Source organism: Echinops telfairi, unplaced genomic scaffold, assembly GCF_000313985.2.
Source record: "Echinops telfairi isolate 266 unplaced genomic scaffold, ASM31398v2 ScPeMD7_7466;HRSCAF=8504, whole genome shotgun sequence".
Taxonomy (NCBI): Eukaryota; Metazoa; Chordata; class Mammalia; order Afrosoricida; family Tenrecidae; genus Echinops; species Echinops telfairi.
This window is the reverse complement of record NW_022111366.1, coordinates 1,637,219-1,648,730: the sequence shown is the minus strand read 5'-3', so window position 1 is coordinate 1,648,730 and position 11,512 is coordinate 1,637,219.

The following is an 11,512-nucleotide window of genomic DNA, read 5'->3' as shown; positions in this document are numbered from 1 at the left end:
TTTTGAGAATGATGATGGTAACAAATGTACAAATGTGCTTGACACAATGGATGGATGGATGGACTGTGATAAGAGCTGTATGAGCCCCAATAAAATGATTTTTAAAAATTAAGCCTCCAAATTTGGCTTTGATTTAGGAATATGGGGGCTAGAATGTAGCCCAGAGATGTTTGAGGTCCTATAAGAGAGTGTGCCAGGCAAAGGAAATAGTATTTGTGCAGAATTAAAGCAAACAAACAAAAGACTCATCAGCATGTGTGTGTCAAGCGGGAAGTCCAGCATGATGGCTGGCTCCTGGTCACGTGGGGCTCTTGGGTCATATTAAGAAGTCTATACCTTCTTAGGCTTCTGGGAAGCAACTAATGGACTTAAGACCAGAGGGGTGAATTGATCAGAACTGCATTTATAAAGAACTTTCTGGCAGCTGGTGGAGAATGATCCGAGGGGAGAAACACTGGCGGCTGGCAAGTGGCACAGTGATTTGCTGCCAAAACGAATTCCATCCGGAACAGCATGACAGTCATGCCCAGACGGTGATCGCCAAGGTCAGGCGGTGGCAAGGGAATGGGAAGAGTGGAGAGATTCAAGATGCACTTAGGACATAGATTCGACTGGCTGTGCTTATTGATCGAATGTGGAGGGTGAGGAAGAGTGGAATCAAGGATGAACTCTACATGTCCGGCTAAAGCAACTGGGTAGATGGGGTGGCGTATCTTTGGAGAAGAAATACTGGAAGAGGAATAGGTTCATGAGGAAGTAAGTTAATATGGCTTGTGGGTGCCAGTAAGGTCTTAGAATGTGGCTGGCTCTACGAGTCTGGGGTTCAGGAGAGGGAGAGACATTGATGTCATTGGCAGACCCTAACTAAGCCATCGGCAAGAATATTTTTCATAGAAAATATGCAGAGAGAACAAAAGCTGGTACAAGGCAAAGTCCTAAAGAGGACCAGCACCTAAGGAGTCAGTAGAGGAATAGGGAGCGGTCCTGGAGACACTGGGAGAAGCATTGAGCTGCTAACTACAAAGTCGGTGTTTCCAACCCACCCACAAAATCTCCCCTAAGGAGCAGTCCTACTCTGTCCTATATGGTCACAAGGAGTCAGAATTGACTTGGTAGCAGGTTTTTTGTTTTGTTTTGTTTTGATTAGAGAAGGAGGCGCTTGCTCAGGATACTTTTTTTCCATGAAAAAAGTAGGAAGAACATAATAGTACATGGGGAACTACAGGAAGGCAGCAAGTAGACCAAGTGTATACAAGACGATTTGGCCAAGTAAGATAAAAATGGGTGTCGCGATCGGATTTAGTAATACAGGGGCATCAGTGTCCTTGTGAAAGGCCTTTCAGTACTGTGGAAGTGAATGCCAGATTAGTATGGGCTGAAAAGTGTAGACAATCCAGCAAAATGAACAATCATTGAAAGGTGGGTACATAGACATGCAAGCTGAACAGGAGTGAAAAAGTGAACGGATTACACCCATGAACATAGATTTGACAGAGGATATTTCTACATATGTATTTACCTCACTGCCGTCGAGTCAATGCTGACCCATAGTGACCCCCTGTGGGTTTCTGAGACTGTAACTGTTCGTAGGAGTAGAAAGTCTAGTCCCTTGGAGCTACTGGTGGTTTCAAACTATCGACCCTGCAGGACCGCAACCTAATGCATCTCCAGAGCTCCTGATATATAAGTACTGAAAATATAACTATGAATATAGTATAACCTACAGGCAGTAAGTTATGAAAATTTCTTAGCTGTAACCAAATACCTTAAGGGATTGAGTCGCTGGGCCTAAGGGCTCAGGACCATAGTATTGGGGAAATATAGCCAATTGGCAGAATATTGTCCACTTTGGTGGACAATACATCTACTTTGGTGAGTTGAGATCAAAGGTCTTAAAAGCTTGTGTGCAACTAGTGACCTGTCTCTCCTCATTCAGAGCAAAGAAGAGTGAGAAAAAAACCACAGATGTATAAGAGTAATTCATCTAAAGGACTAAAGGATCAAGTGAACTCCCATGAGATCAGAAGAACAAGATGGTGCCCGACTAGCACTGCTGATGGCTCTGAAACAGATTGCAGTAGGAGGTCCTGGAGGGAGTGGGAGGAGAATGTGGAACAAAACCCAAGCTCATGAAGCTCAGGCTTACTGGTCTGATAGACACTATGGCCCTTAGCCAACCTTTAACTCTTTAAGCCACCCTCAAGGCTCAACTTTCAGCCAAACAATACCCAGGTCTATAAGGTGAGGGACACACTTCCTAAAACAACCAAGCATATGTGTGTGATCAAAGGGCAGTGTTTGCTCAGGGATAAGACTCAGAAGGCAGGAAAGGACAGGAAAGAAGGACGATGGGAATGGGAAACACAAGGAGGAAGTGGGAAGAGTCTGTTAGAGTGTGGGCATTGTAATCCACGTCACAGATCAAACTGTGTATGAGTCGTTGGGTGGAAAACCAGTGTGCTCCGTAAGCTGCCACTCAGATTTAAGTGAAAAGTTAAAAGAAACAGAGAAGTGAGGGAGACATGAAGAATTAAAAATAACAAGGGCAAGTGGTATATTCAGCAAGAGACATATATGATTTATCCCGTCTGCTTCAAATGCTCTTCCACGACTTCCCTATTTGGTAAATCTTGCTCATTCTAGGACAGGGCTGGAGTGAAGATGATTTCTAAACCATCTAACCAAGAAAAATTCTTCTTTCTTCTTCCTCCTCCTCCTCCTCTTCCTCTTCCTTCTCTCTCTCTCTCTCTCTCTCTCTCCTTTTCTCCCCACCCCCCGCCACCCTGAGACAAATGCAGCCAGGACTGGAAGTCAGGAAGTGAGTGACTTATTCTGTACTCGCCAGACAAGAACTTCCAACCAATAAAGAAGGCCTATACACTCCCTGGTGCCAGTGTGGGGGTGGTGACCTACCTCAAGCCAAAAATATGATGCAATGTTCAAGAGCAGGAAGAGGTTTAACTGGAATGGTAAGAGACCAAGACGCTGGGGTGGCAGTGGAGGAGGTGAAGGAGGAGTCATTTGCTTTGTTTTCCAAGAGCAGAGGCAGAAATGAACTGGCAGAAGTGGCAGGAATGGAAGACCTGCAATGGAAAGCTTGCCTGCCTCACCCCTGCTTGCAACGAAGCCGCAAGAGGCCACGCCGGACGCAGAGCAGGCTCTTCGAGCCTCCGTTTATTGGGAGGGCGAAAGCATCTTCCCCGTGGAGTTCTTCTGGCACTTGGGACATTCCATTTCGTTTTCTCATCAAGCAACAAGCAATTACACTTAATTGCAGATGAGAAAATCTCTCTGCAAAATGGAGATAGTACCAACCTTACAGGGCTATGGTGAGGATCAAATGAAGCCGTGGATATGATAGCACCTTGCGTGCGATTAAGGGAAAAACTAAACCAGTTGCCACGTAGAGTCCATTCCGACTCAAGGCCATGCTATGTGCCCCACAGAGTTTTCATTGACTGTGGCTCTTTACAAGATCACTAGGCCTTTCTTTTGAGGTGCCTCTGGGTGGATTTAAATCACCAACCTTTCAGTTAAAAGCTCAGTGTGTCCCCATCTGTGACACCGAGAGATTTGGTATGCAGTTCCATCTAGAGTCGATTCTGACTCCCGAGGGACTTTCTAGGGCAGGGTAGACTGCCAGCGATTTCCAGGCTGTACATCTTTATGGAGCACACCGCCACGTCTTTCTGCCACGGACGAGTTGGTGGATTCCATTTACTTACCTTTCAACCAGCTGCCACGCCCTCAGCCACTGTCTCAGCACGGCTCTTTCCCTATCCTATTAAGCACGGTTTAATGTTAGCTGCTGATGTGTTGATGTCATTACACAAGCAGTCATTGATTAAAAGTGTAAAAAATATCAACACATTAAAGCAAAGAATATAGGAAACTACATATAGATAACATTTGCTCCAAATGACACACACATCTTAAGGCATGGTTAGGAAGTAACCTTGCCGCTAATCAAGCCGGGTGCTGTCAAGAAAGCGGATTCCTGGTGATGCTGTGTGCATCAGGGTATAGCTGTGCTTCATAAGGGTTTCAATCACTGATTTGAGGGGGAGAATACGACCAGGCTTTTCTTCCAAGGTGCCTCTGGGTAGACTCGAAATACAAATGTTTCCATTATCAGCCAAATGTGGTAGTTGTCTATATACCCAAGACACCTTACACTCAGCTAAAAAGCAAAAACAAAACAAAACAGCAAACTCAGTTGATTCCAACTCATCGCGACCTTCCAGGGCAGAGTAGAAAAACCTCATCATTCTCCTGAGGAGTGCCATGTGGTTTTGAACTGCTGACCATGTGTACTTAACACCCCAATGCTTAACTCACTATGCCACCAGGGCTCCCGCTTAATTACCATAGCTCACTGCTATCGAGTCGCGTCTGACTCGTTCTACAGGGCAGGATAGAACTGCCGCTGTGACTTTCCGAGTCTAACTCTCTGCGGGAGTAGAAACTTCATCTTTCTACCTCAGGGCAGCTGGTGGTCTCAAACTTCTGACCTCATGGTTAGCCGCCCATCACACAAGCACTACACCACCAGGGCTCCCCTTTAGTTAGGCATCTTAAATACAACTTCTCAGATCTGAACTCCTTACTTTCCGCTTACAAAAATGTTTTATTTGAAAACCTGTGCAGCGATCTCTAAGTACAAAGTTAAGTTAAAAAACAGAGGTAGAGGGTTCTGGTTACGCAGGTCAAGTGACTAAAATGAGATGAAAGGAAGCTCAAATTATTTTCTTCAGAGGATTCAGAAAAGACAAACTATGAGTGGAAACAAGTGGCTGTGAAGGTACTTAATGGAAATGGATTTTCTCCAGTCTGTCACCTAACGAATATTATTTTTAAACGTCTATTTTCTTTAAATATGGTTGCTTTCCCATCCAGGAAAAACTACTCTGGACACGGAGGACGTGCAGAGACTGCGTGGTTTTGCTGCCCTCTTCTGGAAGTACGAAGTCACGACCTAAGGAAAAGACCGATGAGACGCTAGGAGTCGCCGAGTGGTACACTTAGCATGCTTTCATAGCTTGGCAGTTTGAGTTGGCTTAGAGGCACGGGGCTCTCCATTCCCATAAAGAATCACAGTCTAAGAAACCCACAGGGGCAGCTCTACCCTATCCTATAGGGTCACTGAGAGTCAAGAGCAATGAATTCTGAGTTTTGAGAGGCACTTTGGAGGAAAGGATTGGCAACCTACTGCCCCCAAATCAGCCATTGAGAGCGGAGGGCAAGGAGGTTGTGGCTCAAGGCCTCCACGGGCAATGGCCTCCTTTGCCATGAGACCAGAATTGGATGGCGCATGGCTGAACAGTTTGATCCAAGATTCCATAGATGAATCCCAACCAAAAGGGGGAAAATGCAGAACAGACTTTCAAATTCGGATAGACTTGTGGGAGCCTAGACAGTGGGTCTCAACCTTCCTAATGCCGCAACCCTTTCATACAGCTCCTCAAGGTGTGGTGGCCCCCCCCCCAACCATCACATTATTTCCGTTGCTCTTCCATCACTGTCATTTTGCTACGGCTATGAATCATCATGTAAATATCTGATGTGCGGGACGTATTTTCATTGTTACAAATTGAACATAATGAAAGCATAGTGGTTTATCACAAAAACAGTATATGATTATACACTAAATATTTATTTCTAATGAGAAATAAATGAAATCCTGGTGTAGCATGGGTAACAGTCTTCACTCTGGGTATGTGGGTTTATCTGCATGTGGGTAGACTCGCCTGGAGACGGATAGAAGAGCGGTGTCTCCGTTCCTAAGGCCATCAGAAATGTGTTTTCCAATGGTCTTAGGCGAACCCTGTGAAAGGGTCATTCGACCCTGCCCCCCCAAAAGGGGTCGCAACCCACAGGTTGAGAACCACTGACCTGGAGGATGGACGAACCCCTGAAACTATTGCCCTAAGATCATCTTTAAACCATAGACCAAAAATATCCTGACGTGTAAATACTGGACAGTGTAGTTTAACTCGTTAAAAAGATCTGCCTTGAACATTCTACTCTCTAAGAAGCACCTACATGGGATGACATTGACGACAGCAAGTCTGAAGATTAGACAGAAGCTGTGGGAGGCAGTGAGGTCTGTTAATGGGGGAGGAAGATCTAAGAAAAGGAAGGTGGGAATGGCCGACCAACCGGAAGAATGACAAGGCCACTAATGACACATGTACAAAGTGCTGACTTGGCGCATGTTTTGCAGAGCATATCCTCAACAACAAGGTGCATAAAATGTCAGAAAGAAAACCTGAAGCACAGTTCTACTTGACAGGCAGAGGGTGGGCGGAAGTTAGAATAGACTTTGCAAGTGGGTTGGGTAGGGAAAGCCTGCAGGATACAAGAGCAGGCAGTGTCCGACCAAGAGGAAAGTATGAGAAGGCTTCAGGAAGTTCGCAGAGAAATGACATTTAAATGTAATGGAACTTTTCAAAGAAAACCCTTAGAACCCCTTCTATGTCTCATGTCCACAAAACTGGGATTCAGTTCCTAGAATCAGAACTGCTTTCCTTGGGCAGTTTCAACCGTCAACGTAATAGCTTGCTAGTCATTTCATGGTTCATAAAACCCTTGTGGCGGTAATGGCATTCTGTCGTCTTCACATGGCCCAGCTGAAGGAGACGACTTCTATTCCCATTTTTCAGGTGCTGAAACAGTCTTATAGCTGGAGGGGTGAGCTGGTCCCGAGAAGCCACGTCTCCTGACTCCGCGGCAGTGCTCCAGGAGGCGGTGCTCCGGGGGTCACCTTCAGAGACCACTGGTGCATGTGACGGTGGGAATGCCCCGGTTGCAGTTGCATATAAAGCTCCACCTCTGCCTTACCGTGTCCCCTTCACCCTGTTGTCACTAGTTGCCATCAAGTTGGTCCCAACCCTTGTTGACCCATGCCTGTCAAGAGTAAAACTGAACTCCAGTGGCTTTTCTTCCTAAACACTTGTCACGGTGATTTGGGTGAGAGTTCACAGTACAAATTTTCCATTCAACGACTCCCTCCTATTTTGTTTTGTGACACGTATGGCAATCCCCACAATGTAACAGCACTCTCCCCACATCCTCCCTCCGTTTACCATTTCCATTGGTCTTCCTGGCCGTCTGAGCTTCATCCCTGAGCAAATGCTGACCTTTTGATCTCATGTGGCCGTAAGTTGAGTCAAGAGGCTGAGTCCAGGTGGAGGCTTGAAGACTGTCGAAGGGCCCTATCTCAGGGGTTCCCACCAGGCTCTATCAAGACCAGGAATTCGAGTCTTCTGAGTTCTGTTCCACTCTTCTCCCACTCTATCCAAGACATTTCAGAGACCAGCAGCAATGGCCAAGCGCTACCTAGTCTCAGGACCATGTGGGCGGGGCTCATGTGATTCATTAGCCCTTTGGACTTAGATGTCCATCCCCTTTCTCTGCTCCGGGCAGGGAGACCACTAGCGGCACCCTACTTAGATGGCTGCTCCAAAGGCCCAAGATCCCAGGTGCTACTCACCAAAGTAGCAAGGAGTGGTTGAGCTTGATGCCCCCAGGCACTCTAGGTATTTGGCATAACTAAGGGAGCTTTCACTTTGCCCTGTTTGCTCCGTGGGTATATTTGCAACACATATAAATACCTCCGTTCAAATATCCTGTCAAAGTCACAGTCATTTGTGGGGTGGCTCATTCACCTTCCCGCTCATTTTCAGCATGGGGGTCTCGGTAAATCACTCAGATTACTGTTGGTGCAGCACCGAGTGTGCAGTGCTTACTTTGTTGCCTGCGTTCCTCCCAGGGTCTTACTTTGACTTGGCCACGTTAGGCTGATGTAGCAGTTTCATGTCAACTTGATAAATAAGAATGAAGGGGTAGTCTAGCCTGTTAATAAGATCAGCCTGGTGATCCCTCCTTGTGGGTGTGGCCTTCTCATAAGGAGTCTAGGACTTCCTTTCTTCCTCCCTGGAGGCAGGACTCGCTCTGCTACACATTCCTGTTGAGGAGCCAAGCTGATGGCAGCCAGTTCTGGAGATGCGTCCACTGTCATTGGACCCAAGACTTTCCACCCAATGGCCTGTGATCTTCCTGCACTCCCCATCACTGCATGTACTGTGAGTCTGAAGAGAAATTTATGGACTTGTATCAGACATAGGGGCTACTATTGGACTTATGGGCTTGATCTGGACTGGGCTGGGATGTTTTCTCAATATACAATTACTCTTTGACATAACGCTCTTTCCTATACATGAGTGTCCCTGGATTTCTCTAGTCAACCAGGATTGTTGACCCAGTTGACCTCCACCTTTTGTATATTCTCCCTCCCCTCCCCCCAACTCAATAAAGTCTACCTTCTCTCTCATCAGCGATTTCCCTTCTCACCCCTGGTAGCCTTCAGAGAATGTTTGTGGGTAAACGTTTGCTTTGCACAGTAGTGGTGTCATAGACGATTTGCCCTACCTTCATTCAACATAGTACCCTCCAGGTTCATCCATGTCCTGAGGTGTTTCTCAGATCTGTTATTCTTTAACATTGCATAGTATTCCATTATTGTAGCACCATAGTTCATCCACTCTCTCAGGCGGTTTCCGTTTGTTCTTGTGAATGGTGCTACTATGAACATGGGTGCACATTTGTCTGTCTGTCAAGGTTCATTTTTAAATTAGATGGCTTTTGCTGGTGTGCTTAAGTACTCAATAAATTGTAGGCATTGTCATAGTATTAATGGAACCAGACTACCAGGTCTGTCACCTGGAGTACCACTGGGTAAGTTAGAACTGACAACCTTTAGGCTAGCAATTGAGTAGGAACCACTGACACTGTGGTATTGGATTAATGATGCAAATAATAATTCTGCTTTGTACATGTCTTTACCAAGGCTAAAGTGTTACAGTAGTAAAATCAACGGCATAAAACAAAAAATGTAAGCATAAATCCCACAAGTGGATGGGCTACAGCTTGTTAAGTGTTTATCAAAGTCCATCTTTAGTAGAGTTTTGTATTATTAAGTGCCGAAAATGTAATGATTACCAAAAAAAAATCAAGAGAAAAACATTTGAAAGCCAAAAAATACTTTTATTCTAAAATTCTAAGTGTGCAAATAAACACACCGTGCACATGAATGCAAATGGCTAGACAAAAGGCATGTAAGTAGATCTTCGGTTCTGTAGGTTTTACTACCCACCCACAACCCACAGCCTACCCAACCTACACAGGAATCACTGGGAGGGATTTGGCAGGTGCAAACTGCTAACCGTCGGTCAAAACGAAGTCTTAGACCAATTTCTCTTTAGCATGGTAATGTATGTCTTGCGTATGTAGTGTATTGGTCAAAGTGTTTATTATTGAACTAAGTCACCTGTTCAGAGAAGGAAACTTGGTGGTTACCTGATATGAAGAGCATATTTAATATTATTCACACAATATAAAAGCAACCATAGACTATAAGGTCCTATGGTCATCTATTAACATTCTCAGGCTGAGAGCTCTGTCAGTATATACGTTTGTGTGAAATCTGTTTTATCTTAATTTTCAATGCTGTATGGCCTCATCACCCTTCAGCTGTTTCTGGCCCCAAAGAAGTAAACTTTATTTACTGTATCATCTTCCTACCTCTTTTTCCATGGGTTTACTATCTTCTGATACATCCTATTGGTCCTTTCGTTCTGACTGATATTCAGTGTGCTTCTCATTCTCACTCTACTCATTTACTAGGCCCACACCTTTCCCAGCCGACCCCCACCCCCACCCCGAGTTTTCTCTTTGCATTTATATATGCCCATGACTCAGTTTCAGAAAACTTAACTATAAACTTTCAGAATTCAACCTATTCTGAAAATATTCACTGAGTACCTACAATGTATCCGCCATTGTACTGAGTGCCAAGAAGGCAGCTGCAAGAGTCCAACCTACAGTCAGAGTGCTCAAACCTAAGCCAACAAAAGATGGAAGGCCAGTGGTGAAAGAGAAAGACTTTGGAGGTTATAAAAAACAAATTTAGGTTAAGAAGTGTGCTTGAGGTAGGAGCAAACAGAAGTCAAATGCAGTTTGTGGTCAGAGCCCAGATAAAGGGGTGGCAGTTTATACCTAGAAACGGAAACTACAGCAGGAAGCGAGTAAAGGCAATACGATATTCTAGATGCATTCCAGCCTTTATGGGGCAGCCAAGAAGAAGCAGACAAACTGGGCCTGAAACACAGACAAATATATTGGGGTTACCAATAAGACAGGTAAGAGCTGAAGTCCTACACGTAGAAGAGAAACCAGAGAAGCCTGCTTCTTGCAGAATTCTTGCAATGCCTGACATTCGTAAAAGAATTCCTTGGGAGCAGGGCATATCTATCTATGTTGATGGGACATGTGCTTAATAAAATAAGAGAACATGTTTTGAAGCTCTCATTATAGATATATTTTAATGGCAGAAAAAGTATTTAATAGGTAAATCAGTATCTAGGTAACTAAAGAATGTAAAATGGAAATGAGAAGAGAGAGAAAAGCGGAGAGGATAGGCAGAAGACTGTAAAAACGTGCGTGCGCAAACACACACACACACACACACACACAAAAGCAGCTTTGGTAGCCACATGGGTTAAGCATTGGACTGTTCACCAAAAGGTTGGTGCTTTGAGCCCACCAGCTGCTCTGTGGGAGAAAGAGGAGCTTCTAAAATCTCAGCCTTGGGAACCCTACAGGGCAGCTCGAAGTCAGAGCTGACTCGATGGAAGGTTTGCATGGGTTGAGTTGTCAAACACTAAAATAGAAACAAAATCACCTTGGGAAACTCTACCTGAATCAGGTGTAAGAAAATGCTGAATTACCGGTTGTGATTTAATGAAAAAGTGAATAAAAGGAGGAAACGAAAAAACAAGATATATTACAAATAAAGAATGATAAGCAGCAAACAAGAGGGCAAGAGCAAATAGCAAGTACAAAAACTGGAATAATCTTCCAAATAGCAAATACAAAAAAGGAATTAAGGGTAAATAACATGGAAGTAAATGGAAAAAAAAAAGTTTTAAGAAATATATATATTCAAAATACGAATGCTAATAATTTGACAGGAGAAAGTGAAAAGCCAGCTCTAGGACACACATACTTACTTCATTACTGAGCACAGCAGTGAAGGATCAAGCAGCCTGGTTTGAATCTGAATTCTGCTACTTGCTCATTATGCGGCCTTGGGCAAGCACAGAATATTCTTGTTACAGAAAAGGCCTGAGATAATACAAGGAAAATGCCTACTACAGAATGCTCAGCAAAGGAAAGTTGCTGGAGGGGAAAATGAGCCTAGTCTTGATTACTACTTAGAAATCAAATTCCCATAATTTTTCTAATTTAAAACATGAATTGCTATAGAACTTGAAATGAACTTTACTAGAAATGAGTGACTAACATGCGTGAGACAGTTTCACACTATTGGGTCAGCCCTGCCCGAAAGTAATGAGTAGGAAGAGGATGTGACACTGTGCCTTTGTGCCTTAGACCGTGTGATTTTCAAGTGGTAGCATCTTCACCACCAGGGGTTCATTCTTTGTTCAGAGAT